The sequence below is a fragment of the Pinus tabuliformis genome, chromosome 4_1 (assembly GCF_031772625.1).
Source record: "Pinus tabuliformis cultivar Carrire ecotype Pingquan chromosome 4_1, CPIR1, whole genome shotgun sequence".
NCBI classification, from domain to species: Eukaryota; Viridiplantae; Streptophyta; class Pinopsida; order Pinales; family Pinaceae; genus Pinus; species Pinus tabuliformis.
This window is the reverse complement of record NC_142303.1, coordinates 231,445,580-231,472,664: the sequence shown is the minus strand read 5'-3', so window position 1 is coordinate 231,472,664 and position 27,085 is coordinate 231,445,580.

Sequence of the window (27,085 nt, the reverse complement as noted above, 5' to 3'; positions counted from 1 at the left end):
GTATTATCAATTGTATCATCCAAGAATTATTCATTTATGTAATGTAAAGGAGGTTTCCCCCTCGAAGAGGATAATTTCTAAGTCGTTGATCTATGTCTTTTGCTATTTTGTGAGTTGGTTGCATAACATTTGGTATCAGAGCTTTGGAATCCAGGGTTTTGCTTCTTCCAACAAGCCATCTTGGCATTTTCGCTATAACTTTTTTCTACGAGGTTCCAGAAACTAAAATTGTAATAACGTAGAATCAAGGTATTGGTGAACTTCATGTACAAATTTCAGAATTTGATTCGATATATTTTCACAGATATGATCTGTGGAAGTTAGGGGTTTTGCAGGTTGCAGAATTTAATATCAAACATGTGACCTAGGGAAAATCATCATAACTTTCTCTCGAAGCATCAGATTTGAATTTCATAAAAATAGACTGAAATTTCACAGAAGGTAGTTTCCTTGTATCATGTTCAAAGCCTAAGGGTGAAACAGTTACACGTGGCACTCCATAAAATTTAGCTCTACCGAACTAGTGGATAATCAGGTCAGCGTGGGAGACTGGGCATAACTCTCTATTGAACAATCCAATCTTGGTTGATTTGTGGGGTTGGAAAGAAGACTTAGAGGGATATCACAGGACAAAATTTTAGACCTTGGATATCCAAAATTATAGAGATACAACAATTTCAATATCGAGCTCCTAAAAAGCAAGAAAAAGGTGTGTATTTTTTAATTTTGCATAACTTTTGTTTGAAAAGCAGTTTTAAGTGATTCAAAGGACATATTGAAGCATATATATCAGTGTTTAGTTTTAAAATGCCTCCCCAAAAAATAATTCTACACCCATTAAGTCCTCAGAAAGCTCTACTATGATGCATGAAGAGGAAGAATTGCAACATGATATATCAAAGTTACGGGACCAAGTGCAACAAATTATGCTCTCATAAAGAGCAACCAAAGATGACATGGATGGATTCAAAGGGGACATGGATGACTTAAAAAACGGTACATGGATGGTATAAAAGGCAAAAAAAAGGTTTTTAAAGTAGACATGGGTGTGATGAATGTCAAGTTGGAAGGGTTGACAAAGTTGTTGCAAGAAAGGCTTCCCCACGGTGACAAGGTAATCCATGAAAATCATGATGATGACAAAAGTAATATGAATTATGATATTAGAGGCTCTAATGTGGGGTTTAAGAACCACCACATTTCAAAGATAGATATGGGGAATTTTTATGACAAGAATCTGGTAACATGGATACTACAAATAGAGCAATATTTTGATCTACAGGATGTGCAACCCTCACAAAAGGTACTTATTGAATCTTTATATTTAGAACCCAATAAATTTGTATGGCATATATAGATTTGTTCACGTAAAGCACTTGTCACCTGGTCAATTTTTATGGAGGAAATGATCACACATTATGAAGATACAAATAGCAACACCTTCGAAATTAGCCAATTGTTAAATCTCAAATAAAAGGGTTCAATGGTGGAGCACATTGAAGACTTCCAAAAATTGAATATTAGGGTAAATGATATTCCAAAGGAGCATAGGATTGATGTATTCATAGGAACTTTAAAAGATAAAATCCAACATGAGGTTCACATTTGGGAATCTGATTCATTAGATAAGGCATTAAGGGTGGCAAGAAAAGTTGAAAGTAAAATTATGGCAACAAGGAAGTCTACCACTCACAACTACAAATATGAAAGTGTTGTTGCTCCTAGTATTCCAAAACCTACAAGGTTGACACCACAACAATTAGAGGAAATAATAGCAAAAGGGCTTTGTTACAGTTGTAATAGAAAATACACTAAAGGTCATAAATGTGCTGAGAAGAAATTATTATACACAGATTGTGAAGAGGAGGAATAAAATGAACAAGAAACATCAAAGGAAGAGGATATACACCAGGAACCAACCCCAAAGAAAGAAGAAATGAATCTGACCATGTCTTGTAATGCATTGGTAGGAATTACCACTCCTCAAACTCTCAAGATATAAGAATATATCAAGAATCAAAAGGTAATAGTTCTTAATTAAGGGATAATTGTTGCATGACTTCACAAAGACTTCTATTGAATTTCTCCAACTAATTAATCCATAATGAATTAATTAATTATTTTTCAAGCAGCTGGTGAGATTAAATTTGAATTTTAATTCTCAATTTTAATTCAAGGACAAATTAAAATTGGAATATATTGGATTCTATTTTTATCATTTCTTGTTGCTATTTTTAACACTCCCTCTCAACAAGAAAGGAATTCAACTCGATCCCGATCCTGAACCTTTGGAATGTTCAGCATGCAACATCTCTCTCTAATGTTGTTGCTCTAGCAACTCCAGAAACAAAAAAAACATCCAACCTAAATCAGTATGATGCATCTATCATCAAAATCTCTGACTTTTATTGCCTCTGTCAACTGAAAGCTCTGCACTTCTACTGACTTAGCCTTTATGCACTATTTTCAATCCTTCTCTGTGATCTTCAGTATCTGACTGCTCTAGCCTCTATTGTTATGCTCTTAACCTGCAAAACGATACCCAAATACAGAATATGCGAAGAGAAGATACCCAGAACACAGAACAGCAATGATTTTATTATTCAGAGAGTAATGTTCACTTGCCTCTTCGAGGGGGCAACCTCCGATAAAGCAGAGCTCGATTACAAAATAATACACGATGCTCCTCGCAGGGAGTCTCTATCCTTTATATATGACTCATACGTGCAACACCACGGATCAATACCGTGGGTTTTATTAATACCATCTATCTAATACTACAGCCCATTTGCAACTAACTGCGGTCCCGTCATTAATTGTAGGTTAACCACTTACAATTATTAATATGGGCTTTATTGACTCTTGACTATGACGCGATCCCATTACATAAATAAGGGGGTTAGGGTGGGACCCTAATATGCCCTCCCCCTTAGGACTAGCCTTGTCCTCAAGGCTGAAGCTGCGGAAACTGCTGAAGAATAGTGGCTGGTTCCGAAGTTGCATCTTCCGGAGAGGTGTCTTTCCATTTGACAAGGACTTCCTTAATCATGCAGCGGCGCAGTTGCTTGTCTTGTGTGTCTAGGACCTGTTCGAGTTGAAGCCAGATGGACCCTTCTTCATCCAATTCAGGTAGACTGGTCTGAATTCTGCAATTGTTCCTTATCACTTTCTTGAGGCATGAGACATGGAAAACTGGATGGATTTTTGCAGTAGGTGGCAAGGCCAACTTGTAAGCCACTTCTACAATGCGCTGAAGTACTTGATATGGTCTGTAGAATTTGGGAGATAGTTTCTGACACCCCTTGTCTTTGAGTGATGTTTGCTTATATGGTTGTAGCCATAAAAAGACCTGATCCCCTTCTTGAAATTGGTGCTCTGAGCGATGCTGGTCTACCTGTTGCTTCATGCGGTTTTGAGCTTGATGAAGATTCTCTCTAAGATGGGCGAGCATGGTTGCGCGGTGTTGTAGGAGTTGATCCACTGCTTGTACTTTTGAGCACCCCTTGAGATACGAAGTAGGTGAAGGCGGGAGTTGACCATATACTGCTTCATAGGGAGTCATTTTGGTGGTGGCATGATAGTTGGTGTTATACCACCATTCAGCCAGAGGTAACCACTGTACCCAAAGGTGTTTCTTTTCTGAAGTGAAACACCTAAGGTAGGTTTCTAGACATTTGTTGACGGCTTCGGTTGGACCAGCCGTTTGTGGATGATAGGAAGTACTGAGTTTTAGTTGAGTGCCTTGTATCCTGAAGAGTTCCTGCCAAAAATTACTGGTGAAGATCGGGTCGCGGTCGGACACAATAGAAGTGGGCATGCCATGCAATTTGAAGATCTGATCCATGAAAGATTGAGCGACCAAAGTTGGTGTAAACGGGTGGGGTAGGGCGCAGAAATGAGCATACTTTGACAGTTGGTCCACAACCACCATGATGACTGACTTGTTCCCTGACTTTGGAAGACCTGTAATGAAATCCATAGAAACCTCCGTCCAAATTGATGCCGAAATGGGGAATGGTTGTAATGTGCCTGGTGTGTTGGCGGTTTCCCCTTTGTGGCATTGACAGACATCGCATTCTGCTACGAAAGTAAGGATGTCCTTTTTCATGCCTGTCCAAAAAATGATCTTCTGGTGTGAGCATACGTCTTCTGAAAGCCCGAATGTCCTGCAATGGGAGATGAGTGAAATTCTGCCAAAATGTGACTTTTGAGGGTGGATGTTGGTGATATTACGACTCTGTCCCTGTAGCGAAGAATATCATCCTGCCACGAGTAGCCCTTGGTGGAATTTGGACCTACCTGCAATTGAGAAATGAGTTGGGAGAGCCCGGGGTGTGAAAACCATTCCCTGCGAGCTTCTTCAATCCATTCTGGAATGGGGAGGGAAATTGCTAGCAGAGTACTTTCCTCCTCAAATTGGCGAGATAATGCATCTGCTACACTATTGTCTTTCCCTTTCTTGTAAATGATCTCATAATCATATCCCAGCATTTTGGCAAGCCATTTATTTTGTTGTGGGGAGGATAGGCGTTGCTCCAAAAAATATTTAAGACTGTGATGATCTATGCGGATTTGGAAACGTCGCCCCAATAAGTAAGGTCACCAGGTCTCGACTGCATGTAAGATGGCCATCATTTCCTTCTCGTAGGTAGATTGGCCCAGATTCCTCCCACTTAGTTGTTGGCTTGTGAAGGCCAAAGGTCGCCCTTCCTACATTAAGACCGCCCCAATACCTGTACCTGAAGCATCACATTCAATGACAAAAGATTTGGTGAAGTCAGGTAGTGCTAAGACTAGAGTGGAACACATGGCATTTTTTAGAGTTGTAAAGGCCTGTTGTGCTTCCTCATTCCAGAAGAATGAATTTTTATTTAGGAGTTGGGTGAGGGGCTTTGCTATGCGACCATAGTTGCGGACAAATTTACAATAATAGCCTGTGAGACCCAAAAATCCTCTCAAGCTCTTCAAGGTCTTAGGTTGAGGCCATTCCTGCATTGCCTGGATCTTTTTGGGGTCCACCTTGACACCTTCACGCCCCACAATGTGGCCCAAATACTCAACTTCTGCCATGCCAAACGAACACTTGGACATCTTGACAAATAATTTATGCTTGCGGAGCAGTTACAAGAGTAGATCTACATGCTGAAGATGTGCGGTCCAAGTGCAACTATAGATGAGGATGTCATCGAAGAAGACAAGGAAAAATTTCCTGAGATATGGTTTGAGAATGTGGTTCATAAGGCTTTGAAAAGTAGAGGGGGCATTACAAAGACCAAATGGCATGACCAGGAACTCATAATGGCCTTCATGAGTTCTGAAAGCAATCTTGGGAATGTCGACTTCCTTCATGCGAATTTGGTGGTAGCCTGAGCGAAGATCCAGCTTAGTGAAGAATTGAGCCCCATTGAGTTCATCCAACAAATCGTCAACCACCGGGATGGGAAATTTATCTTTGATTGTCAACTTATTGAGGGCCTTGAAGTCGAGACACATCCGCCACTCCCCATCTTTCTTGAGCACCATGACCACTGGGGATGAATAAGAACTAATGCTGGGACGAATGACACCTGCTTCCAAAAGTTCCTTGATTATTTTTTCTATTTCATTCTTTTGGGTGAACAGATATCTGTATGGGCGCACATTTGGGGGTTGGGCCCCTGGAACCAAGGTGATGCTATGATCATGTTCCCCTCGCGAGGGTGGAAGCTCATGAGGCTTGTCAAAGACAGGCAGATGGTTATTTAAAATCTGTTGCATCTCAGGATGAATTGGCAAAGGCTTGGTTTCGACTGCCTGGATGGCATTAAATTGAGCTACAACTCCATGATTGCCCTTTTTTAACAATTTTTCCATCCTATGCGAGTTGATGATAGAGGGGGCTCCCGCTTGGAGTCCACGGAGGGTATGTGTGTAGTTGTTCTGCTTAAAACTCATATATAACTCCTGGAAATCCATTGTGATTGGCCCAAGAGTGCGGAGCCATTTAGCACCGAGGACAATGTCGCAACCCCCCATGTGTATGGCAAACATGTGGGTTTTCAACTGATAATCCCCCATTTGAAGTTTGACATTTTCACAGCGGCCTTCACATTTCATTGTGCCTCCATCCGCAATTTGGACTTGGAAGTTAGAAACTGCTCGTACAAAACAATGCACTGCTTCTGCGACTTTTTGATGGATGAAATTATGTGTACTTACTATCAATCAAGACTACTACTGGGTGATGTTTAATAAAACCTCTGATTTTGAGAGTTTGAGGGGAAGAAATCCCTGCCAAAGCATGCAACGAAATAACTAGTGCGTCAGAGACATTGTCCTTTTAGTTGTCTTCTTCTAGCGGCTCATGTTCCTCAAGTGGTGGATCTTCCTCTGTTGAGCTGTAGTCAGTGGCATCAATTTGAAAAAAATTGGGCTCCTTGCATTTATGACCTGGGGAGTATTTTTCATCACAGTAGTAACATAGGCCTTGCTTTCTTCTTTCGGCCATTTCTGCAGGTGACACCTTTTGGACCTTAAGTGTTTGAGTCGTGTTATGAGCCTGTGGGGGGCGACCTTTAGCGGAGAAATTTGGGCGACTGTATTGGGCTGCTAATGCACGTTCCACGTTACGAGCTACCTTGCAAGCCTCCATCCATGTGGGAGGGTGGTGCAGTAGGACTTGGGCTTTGATAGCTTCTTTAAGACCGCTGATAAAACATTCCGTGTAGAACACATCTGAGAGACCCCAAGTGCGGAAGGCTAAGGCTTCAAAAGCTGTAATATATTCATCCACTATACCAGGCTGTCGGAGCTTAGTAAGACGACCAAAAAAAGAAGATTCCTAGTTAAAGCGGTCTTGAAGAGCTTTTGTGAATTTTGTCCAAGTCCTAAAAGGTCCATTGCAACGTTGATGCCATTCCCACCATTGCCACCTTTCATTGTCCAAGTACATGCTCCCCACCATAAGTTGAGTCTCATCATCTAAGATGTGATTCAGATTGAAATACTGCTCCATTTGGGCTATCCATCCTGACGGGTGAGAACCGTCAAATTTATGCATATCCAACTTGGGAGGTCGCTGACGGGGTTGTTGGTGGGTGTGCCAGACATGAGGAGAGTGGCTAGACTCACCCTCATTATGTCCATTGCCATTATACACCTCCTCGTGGGCTTGCTCCTTTCCCTTCTGGATCATGCCCTCGACCAGGCTACTTAGTCGGTTAAGCTGAACGTGGACGGTTTGCATGGATTCTTCAAGTTTGTCCATCCTTTCATTGGCCATCGCTTGAGCTCTAGTTTCTACCATACACCAACCTGATTTTTTTTTGAAAGTTGGGACCGCCTAAAAAAAAATTCACTAAGAATTGAATGGTACCACTGTGCTCAGCTCGTCGTCCTGATTTTGATGGGCTAAATCACCAATAAGTGCCCCGGAAGATCTCAGATTTTTTTTTTTTTTTTTTTGAAAACTCCTAACGGAGTTTTACTCCTTCCTTATCAATACTGCAGTTGCCAATTTCTCAAAATGTCAATGCGGCCAAAAGTCCTGCGAAAATTATACCCCGGTATAGGAACCCTTCACAACGATTCCGATCTGGTGGATCTGAGATATCTGAATGGCGGATTGAATAGCTCTAGGCGGCAGAACAGACTGCTGCTACTGATCTGATGGATCTAATAGATCGGAATGGTTGATCTGCGAACTCGAGACTGCGGGACTGATGTCTACTGCTGCTGCACCCCTTTGCACAAGCGGATCTAGAAGAGATGATGTGTGATCCCCTGATAGAAAATGGAACTATGGTCTTGAGGAGTGTCAGGTGCTACAGATCGCAATATACATAAGGGTCTGGCAGTAGTACTCGGCCCAATGTTTCAGGGGTCTAACTAAGGAGGATCGACCGTACCCTTAGCTGTACAACCCGACTACCCTATCGTACGGGCGAGTAATCTCTCCAAGTGTTGTTCTCGGTGTACTGTAGCCGCAAGATGGCCGATGGTTTATCTATGGCAAGGTTTCAAGGGAGCCTAGGGGGCTTCCGATATACCCAGAGGGTACGTGGAAGACAGTCCGTGCGCAGTTCTTTCTAATGCGCTACTACTCGAAGGGGTACCCACAGGGGTTACAAGGGAGTCCAACAGATGTGACCACCTCTTGTATTTCCTGCGTGCATGCCTCCCCAAATCCGCAGGTTTATGCGCTCAATGACAGATCCCGTGGTTTAAAGACGCCGGAACACGTCTCTAGCCAAAAAAAAAAATTGCTAAGAAATGGAGATCCCACCGGCCCTGGAAAGTGCTCTGATACCACTTGTTATGCTCTTAACCTGCAAAACGATACCCAAATACAGAATATGCGAAGAGAAGATACCCAGAACACAGAACAACAATGATTTTATTATTTAGAGAGTAATGTTCACTTGCCTCTTCGAGGGGGCAACCTCTGATAGAGCAGAGCTCGATTACAAAATAAGACATGATGCTCCTCGCAAGGAGTCTCTATCCTTTATATATGACTCATACATGAAATACCACGGATCAATACCGTGGGTTTTATTAATACCATTTATCTAATACTACGGCCCATTTGCAACTAACTGTGGTCCCGTCATTAATTGCAGGTTAACCACTTACAATTATTAATATGGGCTTTATTGACTCTTGACTATGACGTGATCCCATTACATAAATAAGGGGGTTAGGGTGGAACCCTAACATCTATCACTTTGATCCCTCTTCCCACTTGGCTCGAAATTTCCCCCTATTGGAGGTCTCTGCATGAGTTTATGCCTCCACTCAGTCTCCTCTCAGCATCTCCAATTGTGGCTCCTCCACAATTGTCTGAGACTTATTTTGGGGCTGTATGTTGAGAGTTGATTTACTCTCCCTCTCAACCACCAAGTCTCTAACAATTTCCTTGCTCCTCAAGGCTTTGCATGCATCTTGAACCTGAAGTGCATACAGGTTCTTAAGTCATGAACTGATCTATTTCACCTATCCCGTGGTGATGTGTCTAAGGAAAACATTTCCCTTACTGAAGACAACATCGTAGCCTTTGTCCTCCAACATCGCGATCGATACCAACTTCTTCTTCAGTCCATGCATATACTTCACATCTGTCAAGGTAATAAGAGCTCCATGCTCCCTCTGAAAAGCAACCGTGCCCACTCCTAAAACACTATACCTTTCATCATCACCCATCTCTATGTGCATCTTAAGGTCTTTCTCCTCTAAGGTACTGAATAAACTTTTATTGCTAGTCATGTGGAATGAGGCTCCACTATTAAGAAACCAACCACTACCCATCATCGATGACACCATGCATGTAATGAGAGTAAAGTCCATTTTGAACTAAGAGGCTAATGCCTCACCTTCTGATCCTTCCAACGATCCCTTCTTGGACTTCTTCGATGGGAAATTATTCACATAAGGACCCATCTTATGACAATTAAAGCATCTCACTTTAGACTTGTCAAGCTTCTTCCCTCCATGAGAAGAATTCAATTTGGAATGAGAATCCTTCTCCTTCCCTTTCCTTGCCTTACTTGCTAAGGCCAGATTTTCTTCATCATCCTTGGATGAAGAACCATCTCGAGTGCTCCTCCTAATCTCCTCCTGCATGAGATTCAACCACAGTCGTTCCCAATCCGGCAGTTTCTCCCTTCCATTCATAGAGTCCTCATAGCTATTCCAGCTCTTTGGAAGGCCAAGGAGAGCAAAGCTCACCATATCTTCATCAACAGTAGTTATTCCCACACTTCCAAGCCCATCTCTATAGGTGGTGAGCTTGTTTAGATATGTAGAAATAGTATCATCATTCTCCATCTTGATTCTTTGAAGCTTATCCTTAAGCGCCAATTTCCTCCGGTCGCTACTATTCTGGTAGAGGTCCTTCAATGTCTTCCACATTGAATATGGAGTATCCTTCTCATGGAGACTCGAGACAATATGGTCTCGAACTCCCTCAAGGATGATCCGTCTTGCCCTTGCCACACACTTCTTCCACTCAACCAACTCTTGTGCATTAGTTGAAGCTGGCTTTGGGATTTCTCGATCAATGAAATCCTTTAAACTGTTTTCTTCTAATACAACCTCCATGTGATCTTTCCATGCTATGTAATTTGAGCTGCCATCCAAGGCATACTCGAGTCTCAAGCCATAAAACGCCATTGACCAACCTGAAGTATGAGATGAATTCGATTTGTACTTGCAACCCCGAACTTCAAACTTCGAATTCTCTTCTCAATATACTGTTCACAACTTTGATAAACTTTGCTCTGATACCATGTAGAAATTCTCACTATAGATTAACCTGATAATGCAATATAACTAAAGAAAAATACTTTAATCTACTTCTACAATCAAACTTGTGGAAGCTTAATAGATTTGAGCAAGATCAAGCAAAACACATATAACCAGAAGCAGAATCAATGCACATGAAACACAAAAGAAAACTCCGGGAAAGCCTCATCTAAAAACCCCACTATCTATATTATCATACATGGTGGAAATGCATCAAGGTTACACAAAGCTTTAGCTCTCATAGCTAGCCAGATCTTAGTACAATCCTCCTTGATGCTCACGGGCAAACAAGTCTTCTCAAAAACCTTCTCCTCAGCCCTCCAAGCCTCCTATTTCCTTGCGTTTTTTCTCCTGGGTGATCCTACTGTTACCAAGTGTAACACTGATCACTCACACTGATCTCACACCCTATAAAACTGCGCAATCGTCGACGAACATTGTTCCTTCTGCATGGATGAGTTTCCTTTATAGGAAAACTCATGCAACTGATAGTACATTGTCCCTGTATTTAATCTCAATTAGGTCTTTCTCAGAATAGACATGCATGAGTTAATAATGAGGAAATCTTCAGTTATCTGGAGTATACTAGTTGGATGCATGCATGCATTAACCGACTGAACTCACAATTAGTTCCTCAAATAGTTTGGAACTAATCTAACTAGACATAACTTAGTTAACTGAGCTAGATAATTACAACTCAATTACAACTCATCCTTATCTCCTTAATTAAGGGATAACTGTTGCATGACTTCACAAATACTTCTAGCTTGAATTTCTCCAACTAATTAATCCATAATGAATTAATTAATTATTTTTCAAGTAGCTGGTGAGACTAAATTCGAATTTTAATTCAAGGACAAATTAAAATTGGAATATACTGGATTATATTTTTATCAATTCTTGTTGCTATTTTTAACATTATATAGAAATTGCCGGATCTAGAAAACTAGGAAAAAACTAGTAAAAAAAACTAGAAAAGGCTAAGAAAAGCTAAAGGGAGGCCTAAAATAGCAATAATGACTCAAGACAACCTATGCCAACTATCAGCCACGAGGAAAGCATGAGGAGGGGCACATTTCCCAAGGAAGGCAACTTTAAAACATGCTAAAATGGTCTGGGGGACCAAATCCCTTGATTTAAGGGGGAATCTTCATGTGGGGTGCCAATCCTCAAATAACTCAAGTGGATGAGGTGTGGTTAGGTGTGAACATGAACTTAGATGTATAAATGGTTTAGGAAAGTGGTTGGACCAATATTTCCATAATATTAAGCCTTTAAAGGCAAAAAACAAAGGAAAGTTGGTCCACCGAGCTAGTTTACCAAAAACCAAGTGTGAACATGATTTTTAGTGCATGTGGCTAAGTCAAGGATACTTATGCTAAAAAATAAACGTAGATGTTAGGATTATATTCCAACACCCCCCCTTCATCCTAACTCACTTGTCTAAACTGAGTCCCGACCAAGATTCCATGTTAGGTACTCAGGTACAATAAATAAAAGATCCTCATAAAATGAAGAAAGAGGGAAAACCTTGTGGGAACACACCCCCCCCCCCCCCCCCCCGCCCCCCCAAAAAAAAGAGGAAAAAAAGGCTAAGTGGCTAGAAGGGCCTAGTCAGCTGTCTCCACCACTCCAAGCATAACTCTTAGTTCTAAAAATTTATTTTCAGTGGAAGACTTGGTGAAGATGTCTGCGACCTACTAGTCAGTGGGGCAGTACTACAGTGATATGACTCGATCACGGATCAGCTTGCAAATGTAATGCATGTGAATCTCGATGTGCTTAGTCCTCTACCTCTTAACTGAATCAATTGATATCTGAATGTACCCCTAATTGTCACAAAATATGATAGTCGGAAGTGGATATTGAATACCAAACTCAGAGAGAAGCCCCGGCAACCAAACAGCTTGTGTAGCTACATTCACTGCACCTCTATACTCTGTCTCTGCTGTAGATAAAGCAATCATGGATTGCTTCTTGCTAGACTAGAAAAAAGGCCCTAAACCAAAGCTGAAAACATAACCAGGGGTGGACTTGCGGTCTGTGCCATCGCCATCCCAATTAGAATCTGTGTACCCAATCAATGAAAGTGGGAAATCTGCAGCATAAAAGATACCAAAACTGGAAGTACCTTTCACATATTTAATGATTCTCTTTGCAACTTCTTAGTGAAGCTCATGGGGCTCCTGCATATATCTAGAACAAACTCCTACTGCAAAAGATATATCAGGTCAGGTGTGAGTAAGATACAACAAACTCCCAACCAACTGTCGATACAGTGCACTGTCCACCAAAGGTGTAGTACCTGCATCCTCAAATCTGATCCCTGAAAGAAAGGGAGATGCTGCTGGCTTGCATTCTGATATATGAAAGTGGGCAAGATCTTATGCATACTTAAACTATGCCATCTTAATCCCTGAAGTAGACTGAGAAAATTCAAGGCTAAGAAAGTAGTGCAACAGTCCCAAATCTGTCATGGAAAATCAATTGTGCAATGTTGATTTTGCCGAATCAATAGCTGAGGAAAGGTTCCCTGTCATCAGTAAATCATCTATATAAAGTACTATCAGCAAAAGGAAATCATCATGTTGCAACAGATAACATTTGGATCAGATTTGAATCAAATGAATCCAATGGAAAGGAGGAAAGAATCCATCTTTGCATACCAGGCTCTGGGAGCCTGTTTTAGGCCATACAAAGATTTATTTAATCTAAAAATGAGGGAAGAGTTTTAAATGTATCCCTATGGCTGCTCCATATATATCTCCTCCTTGATATCTCCATGAAGAAATGCACTCTTCACAACCATGTGATGAACTTCTCATCTGCAAGAAGCAGTAATGGCTAAAACTAGTCGAATGGAGTCCATCTTTGCAACAGGTGCAAATTTCTCTGTGTAGTCTATGCCATGTACCTATGGGTATCCTTTTGCAAAAATTTGAGCTTTGTACTTATTGATCTCACCATCTTCAGCAATCTTTTCGATAGATTCATCGGCATTGAACAAGCTTTCTTCCTTTCGAAAGTGGAACCAAGTCCCATGTGTTGTTTTCCATGAGAGCAGAGTACTCTTCATCCATGGCAACCTCCCAAAGCGGGCTTTCAGCAGCCTCAGAGCGTGAATGTGGATCTGAACCAAGTGTCATATAGCAATGTATGGGGAGCAATGGTTCGGTGGCAGTTGGGGCTTGAGGACCTCCAAAAAACTGTGATCTAGTCCTTCTTGCATCTGCAGGATCACCGACTAGTTCACCCGCATCTTACAGGGTTTTCTTTGCCCAAGTTGGTAGCTGAGTTGGAGTAGCCATGACCTGCTCCTCATCCTCTGAATTAGACCCAATAGGCTTCTCTGATGGCTGCTCTAAGGTGCTCGAAGAAGTTTCAGACTCCTCCTCATTAATGGCAACAAGCAGTTCCTCGGCAGGGTCTGCTGAAAAATCATGCAGTGATTCTTCTTCAAACTTCACACTTAGAGCTACAAGGAACATTTCAGTGTGATAGTCCAGTAATCTATATCCTTTGAAACTGTCAGGATATCCAACAAATATACATTCAACACTTTGAGGCTCCAAAGCCTCCCTCTTATCTGTCGAAATGTGAGCCCATGCTCGTGAACCAAAAATGTGAAAGTGTGACACTTTCGGTTTCTTATCGGTCCAACATTCAAATGGAGTGGTGCCTTTCAGTGCTTTGTGAGGAATGTAGTTCTGAATGTATGCTGCATAATTAATAGCTTCATCTCATAGCTTAGGAGCTAATGATTTGGATTGTAGCATACAATTGGCCATCTCTTTTAACGATCGATTTTTCCTCTCCGCGACACCATTCTATTGTGGTGTATATGGCAGTGTGTTGTAGCTATATACCTTCATCAATACAAAGTTGCTGCACATATTTTTTGACATACCCCCCCCCCCCCCATTATCAGTATGGAGTATCTTAATCTTACACCCAGACTCATTCTCAGCAAGTGCTTTAAATTCTATAAGGCATTCAAATACTTCTGATTTTAATTTCAGAAAAAATACCCAAGTAAAGCGAGAGAAATAATCTATGAATGTGAGTACTATCGAGCCTTACTGATTGAAGGCTGCGAGAATGAGCCCATGATGTCACTGTGAATCATCCCAAGAGGTGAATAAGCTCTCTGTTCCTTCCCTTTGTCAAACTTTTGCTCCAGACGCTTGCCAAGAATGCATCCTTCACATACACTGCTTGTGAATTTAATAGCGAGCAATCCTTCTACCATGTTTTCCTTGCTGAGTTGATGCAAGTACTTATAGTTTAGATGGACAAATATTTCATTCCATAACCTGCAGATATCATTAGATTGTGACATAAATACAGTGCTAGTAGATTTGGGAACAAAGTGGGAGAAGAAATACAAATGAGAACCGTGATATGCAATTCCATGTGCAAGCTGTGAGCTCGTGGAAATGTCGGTAATCACTGTGGAGTCTGGAGTGAACTCTGCCTTCCTTCCAGATCCGGAATGAGTGATCTGATATATCGAGAGAAGATTTGTGGATAGCGAGGGAACATGAAGCACATTTGTGAAGAAGCCCCCTTAAAGGTCTATAATTCCTTCTCCACACACCTTCAATGGAGGAAAATTCATCTTTTGATGCAGCCATATGGTTTTATGCACCTAAATCAAGGATCTAAGCTGATGGAGTGGATGTGACAGCCATTAAAGCATGACCATCTCGTACTCTTCCTCTCCCATCTCCCATTCTGTTATAATCCTCCTTCTTTGCATTCTTTGGCATGGTGAGATTGTGCTGCTACAATTTCTTAGCCATCTCATCGATTGTTTTCCTCATGCAATTTTCTTCAGGATGAAAACCTTTGGAAAAGTAGCTACAAAGTGTTATTTCCTTCTTCTTCTTACCCTTAGGCAAAGAAGATCTCTCTGAATATTGTACGGATCTCTCCTTCTCCGATACATTAAATTTACCCTTCCCTTTTTTCTTGTCTCTTCCACTGCTCTTTGGAGCATAACTAGCTGAAAGTGCTTGGTTCTTTGAACGCTTGGTGGCACCCATTTGGACTAACTTAGCTTACTCTTCAGTCAATGATGCAATGAAGTCATTCAATGTAGCCATTTTCCATTTTTCCTAAGTAAATTTAGATTCTTGAAAAGACGATACAAATACAGAATATTCAAGGCCTAATTTCGAGAGAATAGAAAGGATGAATTGATCTTCCTCTTTCTTGACTCCACATGCATCAAGTTCAATGAGGAGGGATTTAAACTTGGTGAATTATTCTTGCAGGTTGCTAAAATGAGTTGGACTGAGGGATATGAGTTCATTCTCTAGTTGATGCACTCTCATTTCATCCTGCTTTCTGAATAGTCCTTCCAATCTGGTCCAGATCGCATCGGAAGTAGTGGCTCTGCTAACATGAAAGAGCAGTTCTTTGGAAATTGATAGGCATATCAGCCCAATTTCTTCATCTAATCTATTGAAATACTTGATCTTCTCCGCTGCAGAAGTCAGTTTAATCTCGGTTCCCACTGTTACCTTGTAAATCCCTTTGCTTCGGAGGAGCAAAGTGATCTCTATCTTCCATTCAAAGTAATTGAAAGGATTTAGAACGAGTTTTGTGGGCTGAGAGAGATGATCCATTGTTGCTTGCTGCGTCTCCTAATGATCTATACGTGCAAATAAAACCATGTAAAATCAAATAGATTCGAACTAGCTTTGATACCATGTAGAATTCCTGCAGAAACTTAGATAGATCTAGAATTCTAGTTAAATTAAACACAAGTAATTTGCTGATATTCAAGAGAGGAGAGAAAGAAGTTGCTCCATAAAATCAATGTATTAAATTAATGAACAATAGTAATACATGAGCAACCAAACCTCTAATCCCAAAGGGAGGTGGTTATATAGAAATTGTCGAATCTAGAAAACTAGGAAAAAACTAGTAAAAAAACTAGAAAATGCTAAGAAAAGCTAAAGGGAGGCCTAAAATAGAAACAATGACTCAAGACAACCTATGCCAAATATTAGCCACGAGGAAAGCATGAGGATGGGCACATTTCGCAAGGAAGACAACTTTAAAACATGCTAAAATGGTCTAGGGGACCAAATCCCTTAATTTAAGGGGGAATCTTCATGTGGGGCGCCAATCCTCAAATAACTCAAGTGGATGGGGTTAGGTGTGAATGTGCACTTAGATGTCTAAATGGTTTAAGAAAGTGGTTGGACCAATATTTCCATAATATTAAGCCTTTAAAGGCAAAAAACAAAGGAAAGTTGGTCCACCGAGCTAATTTACCAAAAACCAAGTGTGAACATGATTTCTAGTGCATGTGGCTAAGTCAAGGATACTTAGGCTAAAAAATAAATGTAGATGTTAGGATTATATTCCAACACCCCTGTTTCCTCCTAACTCACTTATCTAAACTAAGTCCCAACCAAGATGCCATGTTAGGTACTCAGGTACAATAAATAAAAGATCCTCATAAAACGAAGAAATAGGGAAAACCTTGTGGGAACCCCACCCCCCCCCCCCCCCCCCCCCCCCCCCCCACCCACCAAAAGAGGAAAAAATGGCTAAGTGGCCAGAAGGGCCTAGTCAGCTGTCTCCACCACTCCAAGCATAGCTCTCAGTTCTGAAAATTTATTTTCAGTGAAAGACTTGGTGAAGATGTCTGTGACCTGCTAGTCATTGGGGTAGTACTGCAGTGATATGACTCGATCACAGATTAGCTCACGGATGTAATGCATGTGAATCTCGATGTTCTTGGTCCTCTGCCTCTGAATTGGATCAATTGATATCTGAATGTACCCCTGATTGTCACAAAATATGACAGTCAAAAGTGGATATTGAATACCAAACTCAGAGAGAAGCCCCTGTAACCAAACAGCCTATGTAACTACATTCACTGCACCTCTATACTCTGCCTCGGCTGTAGATAAAGAAATCATGGATTGCTTCATGGTAGACCAGGAAAAAGGCCCTGAACCAAAACTGAAAACATAACCAGAGGTGGACTTGTGGTCTATACCATCACCAGCCCAATTAGAATTTGTGTACCCAATCAGTGAAAGTGGGCAATCTGCAACATAAAAGATACCAAAACTGGAATTACCTTTCACATATCTAAGGATTCTCTTTGAAAATTTCCAGTGAAGCTCATGGGGCTCCTGAATATATTTGGAACAAACTCCTACTGCAAAAGATATATCGGGTCAGGTGTGAGTAAGATACAACAAACTCCCAACCAACTATCGATACAGTGCACTGTCCACCAAAGGTGTAGTACCCTCATCCTCAAATCTAATCCCAGAAAGAAATGGAGATGATGTTGGCTTGCATTCTATCATCTAAAAGTGGGTAAGTATATCTTATGCATACTTAGACTATGCCATCTTGATCCTTGAAGTAGACTCAGAAACTTCAAGACCAAGAAACTAGTGCAACAATCCCAAATCTGTTATGGAAAATCAATTGTGCAATGTTGATTTTGCCAAATCAATAGCTGAGGTAAGGTTCCCTGTCATCAGTAAATCATCTACATAAAGTACTATCAGAAAAAGGGAATCATCATGTTGCAACAAATAAACATTTAGATCAGATTTGCATTGAATGAATCCAATGGAAAGCAGGAAAGAATCCATCTTTGCATACCAGGCTCTGGGAGCCTGTTTTAGGCCATACAAAGATTTATTTAATCTGCAAACGAGGGAAGAGTTATGAATGTATCCCTATGGTTGCTCCATATATATATCCTCCTTGATATCTCCATGAAGAAATGCACTCTTCACATCCATGTGATGAACTTCTCATCTGCGAGAAGTAGCAATGGCTAAAACTAGTCGAATGGAGTCCATTTTTGCAACAGGTGCAAATTTCCCTGTGTAGTCTATGCCATGTACCTATGAGTATCCTTTTGCAACAAGTCGAGATTTTTACTTACTAATCTCACCATCTCTAGAAATCTTTGATCAATAGATCCATTGGCATCGAACAAGATTTCTTCCTTTCAGAAGTGGAACCAAGTCCCATGTGTTGTTTTCCATGAGAGCAGAGTACTCTTCATCCATGGAAACCTCCCAAAGCAGGTTTCTAGTAGCCTCAAAGTGTGATTTTGGATCTGAACCAAGTTTAATATAGAAATGTATGTGAATAAATGGTTTCGGTGGCTGCTAGGGCTTGAGGACCCCCAAAAAACTGTGATCTAGTCCTTCTCGCATCCGCAGTATCACCGACTAGTTCACCTGCATCTTGCAGGGTTTTCTCTGCCCAAGTTGGCAACTGAGTTGGAGCATCCATGACCTGCTCCTCATCCTATAAATTAGACCCAAGAGGCTTCTCTGATGGCTGCTTTGAAGTGCTCGAAGAAGTTTCAAACTCCTCCTCATCAATGGCAACAAGCATTTCCTCGGCAGGGTCTGCTGAAAAATCATGTACTGATTCCTCTTCAAACTTCACACTTCAAGCTACAAGGAACTTTTCAGTGTGAGAGTCCAGAAATATATATCCTTTGACACTGTCAGGATATCCAACAAAGATACATTCAACACTTTTAGGCTCCAAAGCCTCCCTCTTATCTGTCGGAATGTGAGCCCATGCTCATGAACCAAAAATGTGAAAGTGCGACACTTTCGGTTTCTTACCGATCCAACATTCAAATGGAGTGGTGCCTTTGAGTGCTTTGTGAGGAATGCAGTTTTGAATTTATGCTGCACAAGTAATAGCTTCATCCCATAGCTTAGGATCTAATGATTTGGATTGTAGCATACAATTGGCCATCTCTTTTAACGACCGGTTTTTCCTCTCCGCGACACCATTCTGTTGTGGTGTATATGGCACTGTGTGTTGTAGTTGTATACCTTCATAAATGCAAAGTTGTTGCACATATTTGTTGACATACTCCCCCCCATTATTAGTACGAAGTATCTTAATCTTACACCCAGACTCATTCTCATCAAGTGCTTTAAATTCTATAAGGCCTTCAAATACTTCCGATTTTAATTTCATAAAAAAATACCCAAGTAAAGCGAGAGAAATCATCTATGAAGTTGAGTACATATTGAGCCTTACTGATTGAAGGCTATGAGAATGGGCCCATAATGTCACTGTGAATTAGCCGAAGAGGTGAAGAAGCTCTCTGTTTCTTCCCTTTGTCAAACTTTTTCTTCAGATTCTTGCCAAGAATGCATCCTTGACATACACCGCTTGTGAATTTAATAGCGGGCAATCCTTCTACCATGTTTTCCTTGCTGAGTTGATGCAAGTACTTATAGTTTAGATGGCAAAATATTTCATGCCATAACCTGCTGATATCATTAGATTGTGACATAAATATAGTGCTAATAGATTTAGGAACAAAGTGGGAGAAGAAATACAAACGAGAACCATGATATGCAATTCCATGTGCAAGTTGTGAACCCATGGAAATGTCAGTAATCACTGCGGAGTCCGGAGTGAACTCCACCTTCCTTCCAGAACCGAAATGAGTGATATGATATATCGAGAGAAGATTCAGGGACAGTGAGGGAACATGAAGCACATTTGTAAATCATCCCCCTTCAAGGTCTATAATTCCTTCTCCTCACACCTTTGCAGGTGTGGCATCTCCCAAGTAAATTAGGGATTTGGTGCTTTCTTATATGGAGGAAAATTCTTCTTTTGATGCAACCATATGGTTCGATGCACCTAAATAAAGAATCCAAGCTGATGGAGTGGATGCGACAACCATTAAATCATTCCCATCTCGTACTCTCCCTCTCCCATCTCCGTTCTGTTATTATCCTTCTTCTTTGCATTCTCAGGCACAGTGAGATTGTGTTGCTGCAATTGCTTAGCCATCTCATTGATTGTTTTCCTCATGCAATTTTCTTCGACAGGAAAACATTTGGAAAAGTAGCTGCAAAGTATTCTTTCCTTCTGCTTCTTACCCTTAGGCAAAGAAGAGCTCTCTGAAGATTGTATGGGTCTCTCCTTCTTTGATTCATTGAATTTACCCTTCGCTTTTTGCTTATCTCTTCCACTGATCTTTGGAGCATAAGTAGCTGAAAGTGCTTGGTTCTTTGAATGCTTAATGGCACCCATTTGGACTAACTTAGCTTGATCTTGAGTCAATGCTGCAATGAAGTCATTCAATGGAGGAATTTTCCATTTTTCCTGAGTCAATTTAGATGCTTGAAAAGATGATACAAATACAAAATATTCAGGGCCTAATTTCAAGAGAATAGAAAGGATGAGTTGATCATCCTCTTTCTTGACTCCACATGCATCAAGTTCAACAAGGAGGGATTTAAAATTGGTGAAGTATTCTTGTAGGTTTCTTTAACGAGTTGGACTGAGGGATATGAGTTCATTCTCCAGTTGATGCACTCTCATTTCATCCTGCTTGCCGAATAGTCCTTCCATTGTGGTCCAGACTGCATCGGAAGTAGTGGCTCCCCTAACATGAAAGAGGAGTTCTCTGGAAATTTACAGGAATATCAGCCCAATTGCTTCATCTAATTTATTGAAATACTTCATCTTCTCTGCTACAAAAGTTGGTTTCGTCTCGGTTCCCATTGTTACCCTGTAAATCCCTTTGCTTCGGAGGAGCAGAGTGATCTCTGTCTTCCATTCAAAGTAATTGAAAGGATTTAGAACAAGTTTTGTGGGCTGAGAGAGATGATCCATTGTTGCTTGCTACACCTCCTGATGATCTATACCTGCAAATAAAACCGTGTACAATCAATTAGATTCGAACTAGCTCTGATACCATGTTCCTGCAGAAACTTTGATAGATTTAGAATTCTAGTTAAATTAAACACGAGTAATTTGCTAATATTCAAGAGAGGAGAGAAAGAATTTGCTCCATAAAATCAATGTATTAAATTAATGAACAATATTAATATATGAGCAACCAAACCTCTAATCCCAAAGGGAGGTGGTTATATAGAAATTGTCGAATCTAGAAAACTAGGGAAAAACTAGTAAAAAAACTAGAAAAGGCTAAGAAAAGCTAAAGGGAGGCCTAAAATAGCAACAATGACTCAAGACAACCTATGCCAACTGTCAGCCACGAGGAAAGCATGAGGAGGGGCACATTTCCCAAGGAAGACAACTTTAAAACATGCTAAAATGGTCCAGGGGACCAAATCCCTTGATTTAAGGGGAATCTTCATGTGGGGCACCAATCCTCAAATAAATCAAGTGGATGAGGTGTGGTTAGGTGTGAACATGCACTTAGATGTCTAAATGGTTTATCAAAGTGGTTGGACCAATATTTCCTTAATATTAAGCCTTTAAAGGCAAAAAACAAAGGATAGTTGGTCCACCGAGCTAGTTTACCAAAAACCAAGTGTGAACATGATTTTTAGTGCATGTGGCTAAGTCAAGGATTCTTAGGCTAAAAAATAAATGTAGATGTTAGGATTATATTCCAACATTCAAAACTCATGAGGGTCATTATGAATTTTTGGTCATTCCTTTTAGCCTTACTAACGCACCTTCCACATTTCAAGGTTTGATGAATTCCATTTTCAAACCATTTCTTATAAAATTTGTGTTAGTATTTTTTGATGATATACTAATCTATAGCAAGTCTTGGAAGGATCATGTTCAACATGTTGACAAGATGCTCAAACTATTGGAGGAGAAAATCTCATACGAAAAAACCTCCAAATGTTTCTTTGGAGTACAGGAGGTGGAATATTTGGTTCATATTGTATCTCAGGAGGGTGTTAAGGTAGACCCTGACAAAATTAAAGCCATTAAGGAATGGAAAATCCCCACAACAGTAAAGCATCTTCAAGGACTTCTCGGATTGAAAAGGTAGTCTCGCAAGTTTGTTAAGAATTATGGGAGAATAGCAACACCTCTAACAACATTACTAAAAAAAGACAAATTTTCTTGGACTCTAGAAGAAACTAAGGCCTTCGAACATCTTAAAGAGATAATGTGCGAATATCTAGTCGTAGCTACCCCAGACTTCAAAAAAACCTTTATTGTGGAATGTGATGTCTCAGGAAATGGAACTGGTGTTGTTTTATTGCAATAAGAAAGACCCATTCTTTTAAAAGTCATCGAATCAAAAGAAATTATTTACACGAACCTATTTATGAGAAGGAAACTTTTGAAATAATAGATGCACTAAATAAATGGAGACCTTACCTAATGGGAATATTATCTTCAGAAGAGTAGCAAAAATGGGTCACAAAGATATTGCTTTGTGACTTTGAAATCATCTACAAAAAATGGAAGAAAAATTTTGTTGCAGATTCACTCTCAAGAAATGATGAGGACATAGAAGCATTGCTTTGTGCCATTTCCATTATGAAACCTGATTATATAACCAAAGTAAGGAATAAATGGAAGAATGACGAAGAGGTGTGGACACTCATTCAAAAGTTGTAGCAAGATTCCAGTACATCTAATACATTTAGCTGGAAAAATGATTTATTATGGTACAAAGATCCTAGTACATCTAATACATTTAGCTGGAAAAATGATTCATTATATCTTTGTAAGAATTCCCAACTCAAGAAAAATATTCTTTTGGAATTTCACACTTCCCCCTTAGGAGGGCACTCAAGATTTTTAAAACTTGCCACAGGGTCAAGAAGGATTTTTTTTGGGATGGCCTTAAATCTTATATTCATAAGCTTGTGGCAGAATGTTTGGTTTTCCAACAAAATAAAGTTGAGACAATTAAGACCAACGGGTTTGTTACAACCTTTAGCCATTCCAAGTCAGCGTTGGGAGGAGGTCTCAATGGATTTTATCATAGGTTTATCCAAGCTTGAAGGAAAGAGTGTCATCATGGTGGTAGTTAATAGACTTGCCAAGTATGCACACTTTTGTGCATTATCTCATCCTTTTAAAGCTAGTACAGTGGATAATGCATTTATGGAAACAATTAAAAAACTATGTGGAAATCCAAAGATTGTTGTAAGTGTTAGAGATCCCATTTTCAATGGAAACTTTTGGATGAAATTATTTTCTTATCTTGGTACTCAATTAGCTCATAGTTTATCTTATCATCCTCAATCTAACGGGAAAACTGAGATAGTGAAAAAATGTTTAGAAGGATATCTTTGTTGCTTTGTATCTCATAAAAAAACACAATGGGTCAAGTGGTTACCTCTAGCTGAATGGTGGTATAACACTTCCTTCCATACTACAGAAAAAATGACCCCATTTATGGCACTTTATGGATATCAGTCAGCATCCATCACATCATCTTTACAAGAAAATTATAAGGTTCAAGTCGTGTAACATCACATCAAGCATGAACAACAATTTTTGAAACTCTTAAAGGATAACCTCACTCTAGCACATAATTGAATGAACCAATAGGAAAATCAACATCGCAGTGAAAGAAGTTTTGATGTAGGTGATTGGGTATATTTACAGCTATAACCATACAAACAAATGTCCCTCAAGCAAGCTAAGAAGGATAATAAATTATCACCCAAGTACTATGGTCCTTACAAGGTGTTGTAAAAGATTGGTACTATGGCATACAAATTGGAGCCACCTGCATCTTCCTAAGTATACCCATTTTTCCATGTTTCATGCTTGAAGAAGGTTATCAATGATAAGCTCCTAGTTCAGACAATGTTCCTAGAACTTAACGAAGAAGGAAAAATCATATTTGAGCCTGGAGAAGTGATAAAAACAAGAACCCAACAAATAATTATATTGTCTATGGAGCTTTATAAATATAGCTCAATACAATATTTACAATAATACACAAATATACACATGTGCAAATTTTCTCAACCAACAAATGAAAGGATATGATGTCTGCATCCACAACAAGGGAATCTAGATGCTCATACCTCCACCCTCAAAAGTAGTACTAGGATTCACCTCCTTCCCCGAAAGACTAGAATCCATTGTCAAAGTCAAATCTGCATCCAATGTCCAGCACTACAATCCTGCGCGACTTTTCCTCTTAGTGAATAATTATTGACTCATTGCTCCAAGGCACACTCCCAATGTGCATTTGATTACATATAGAAATTCTAATGACAAAAAAAAAGCCATCCATGACCTTCCGTTCTCTGCTACATAGTCCCTTAGGCAATCCAGTCAACCCCTTTCATGCAATCACACACCTTCCAAGTTCCACTGACAATCCCATCTCGGGCAATCCATCCCTTGGCAAGGCTTTCTCGCACAAAAGATACAAAAACCAAGGCATATCCTTGCCATAAAACCATCATACGGGTCATAGCACGCTCATGGAAATCAATGGACATTATTGGGTACCAGTGTCCCACAATGGCCCTACTCCTAAATACTTTACCAGCATATTGTTGCCTACTCCAATTCATTTTGTTGTTGTTGCTAATGTTTGCTGTTAGTTTCAACCACCCAATCCGGAATTTCATGCTTTCTTGTACCAAGCACATAATTTCCATTAGATTCAAAATAAATTGAAATAACTTCAAATCATACCTCATTGGTGGCTCGTCAATAAGGTATACTTTCAATTATGTTTGCTTCCTTTCACAGCAAGTCAAACTAGCATCTTTGACCAAATCATCATGCATAAACATATCACATGAGATTAGATCAAAACACAACCATCATAGATCAAAATCATAAATCACATGTAACCATCATAAACTAGAATAATAGATCACAGGTAATCATCATAGACCATAATCATAAATTACATGCATAATAAAACTAAAATAAAAAATCGATACTTATCCTTTGACGAATCCTTAACTTCTACCTTTGTCCTTATTTTATATGCACACTGATCGATTTCCACACCCGATAAACACCCAATGCTTTCTCCTCAACCATGTGCACATACACAGTGTGTGTGTCACACACATACAACTACACACAACATACAACACCATGCAATACATGCACCTACACCTGACATACAACACAACACAATACATATGCATACATCTGGTGTATACCACCACACAATACATACACTTACACCCAATGTGAAACACAATGAATACACATGTTATGATGCCACGACTAGACAATGCACATACCTAGTACCGCATGTACACAACACAACATGTACGACCTACACATAATAACATGCGTACAACATATACACAGTACCACCTATACACAACACCACCGTCACAACGTGTACACAACATCACATGTACACGACACCCCCTGCACAACTTGTACACATCACCTCATGTAAACCGCACCACCTTTATAACATTTACACAATACCACATGTACATCGCACCACGTGCACCACATGTATACGACACCACATGTACACAACGCCAAATGCATGACATGTACACAACACCACCTACACATAGCACCACATGCACACAACAACACTTGTACAATCATGCACACAACACCATATGTACATAGCACCACATGTGCAACATGCACACAACACCATATGTACATAGTACCATATGTACAACATGCACACAGCACCATATGTACAACATGTACATAACATAATATTTACACAACACCAGATATCCAACATGTACATAGCATCATCTATACCTAGCACTGCATATGCAATATTCACACAACACTATCTGTACCACCCTGTACATAACATTCCATAAACAAAATGTACACACATTAGATATACACAACACCGCATGCACACAACATCACAGATGCAACATGTACAACATATTCACAATAGTAGTACCCCACATCCGAAAGCACACTATCTCTAACAAGAAACCTTGATTCCAGTGTCTTATCCATGTTTGTCCCAGCATGTCGCAAACCACACTACTTTCATTTCACTGATGTATCCCTCGACGTTACCTGTCATAACATAAACATAGGCATAATACAAGCCTACAATATAAATTCATATCCACATGCTACTGACCTCATATATTTGTCATGACTACTCTTCCCACTTGATTCCTCATAAACCATGAACCTCTTCATGCCCTTCACCTGCATAAGAAATCCTTCCTCCATAAGAATCATTACTAACAACCTTGTTAGACAACAGCATACATACACACATACATATAAACATTAGCATTAAACAATCATGATCCTGTGAGACAATGACATACGTACATACATATAAACATTAGCATAAAAACAATCACTATCCATGACGACCTTGTTAGACAACAATCATATATACATACATATATGCATATAAACATTAACATAAATAAATCGTGATCACATAATAATTACTAGATATCATAAGGTCAAGGTTAAGAGAAATCCCTTTATCTCTTCACAACATGCACAACATTGAGAACAATGATTCCCAACATAGCCAAGGCATATGATGCCTCAAATCCAATCACCTTACCTTTCTTGATTACCTTTCCCATCACTGTCCTGCCATCTTCCATTTACACCAATGGAACCAACCAATCCAACTTGTTGTCATAACCTTACCTTTAACTGCCCTTATACATGCATCGAGCTTCATCCAGGTCTTACCTTATCTGTCGGGTGCCACACAACTCTCCCTGAGCTCCATGAACTTCCTCCTTCCCTAGCCAATTCCAAGACTCTCAAAACAGTAAATCAAAACCGAGAAGCAAACAAGAAGAAAACCATGGAAAACCACCAACAATATGACACTAGAACAAAGTGGCATGGGCATGCACAAGACGCAAACAAAACTACAATCAATCACAACAAATTACCAAAAGACCAAAATTACAAGACTGACAATAGACGTCATGACTCAATCCCCATGATTCCTAGTTCTTCCAAGGGAAAGCTCAACCCGACCCTTCTTCGATATTTCATGGCAACCTCTCTTGCCATGCAACTCCCTGCATCACACTACCATAAACACATAATTTCTAATGTCTAAATAAATATAACAATATAC